A 293-nucleotide genomic window follows, 5' to 3' on the forward strand; every position below is an offset into this window, starting at 1 on the left:
GGAAACACAATTATTGCGGTGCTTCTTTTTTTGGAAGCTCGTCTTTTGTCGGTCTACGACCCCTTTTCCCACTCTCTAAACGCCCCTCAACCTCTTCCTGGGAGAGTGAGAAAGCCCACCCCCGAGAGAGTGTTTGACGAGAGGAGAGGGGGGGGGGAAGGGGAAAGATGGAGAAAAGGGGGAGGGGGAAAGGGGGAGAAGGGAAGAAGGAAAGCCACCCGAACGCGACGAACGCGCCGGAGATAAAGGGGGAAAAGGGGGAAAAAGAAGAAAATTGGGGAAAAAGAGGAGGC

The 293-nt window shown here is 54.3% G+C and overlaps 1 protein-coding gene across 1 annotated transcript in view; it reads right to left on the reverse strand.

The window, feature by feature from the left end:
• Positions 1-293, reverse strand: part of LOC119591487 (ethanolamine-phosphate cytidylyltransferase-like) — a 13,845-nt gene that overhangs the window by 12,893 nt on the left and 659 nt on the right. The window lies entirely within an intron of this gene.

Source organism: Penaeus monodon, chromosome 28, assembly GCF_015228065.2.
Source record: "Penaeus monodon isolate SGIC_2016 chromosome 28, NSTDA_Pmon_1, whole genome shotgun sequence".
Classification (NCBI taxonomy): Eukaryota; Metazoa; Arthropoda; class Malacostraca; order Decapoda; family Penaeidae; genus Penaeus; species Penaeus monodon.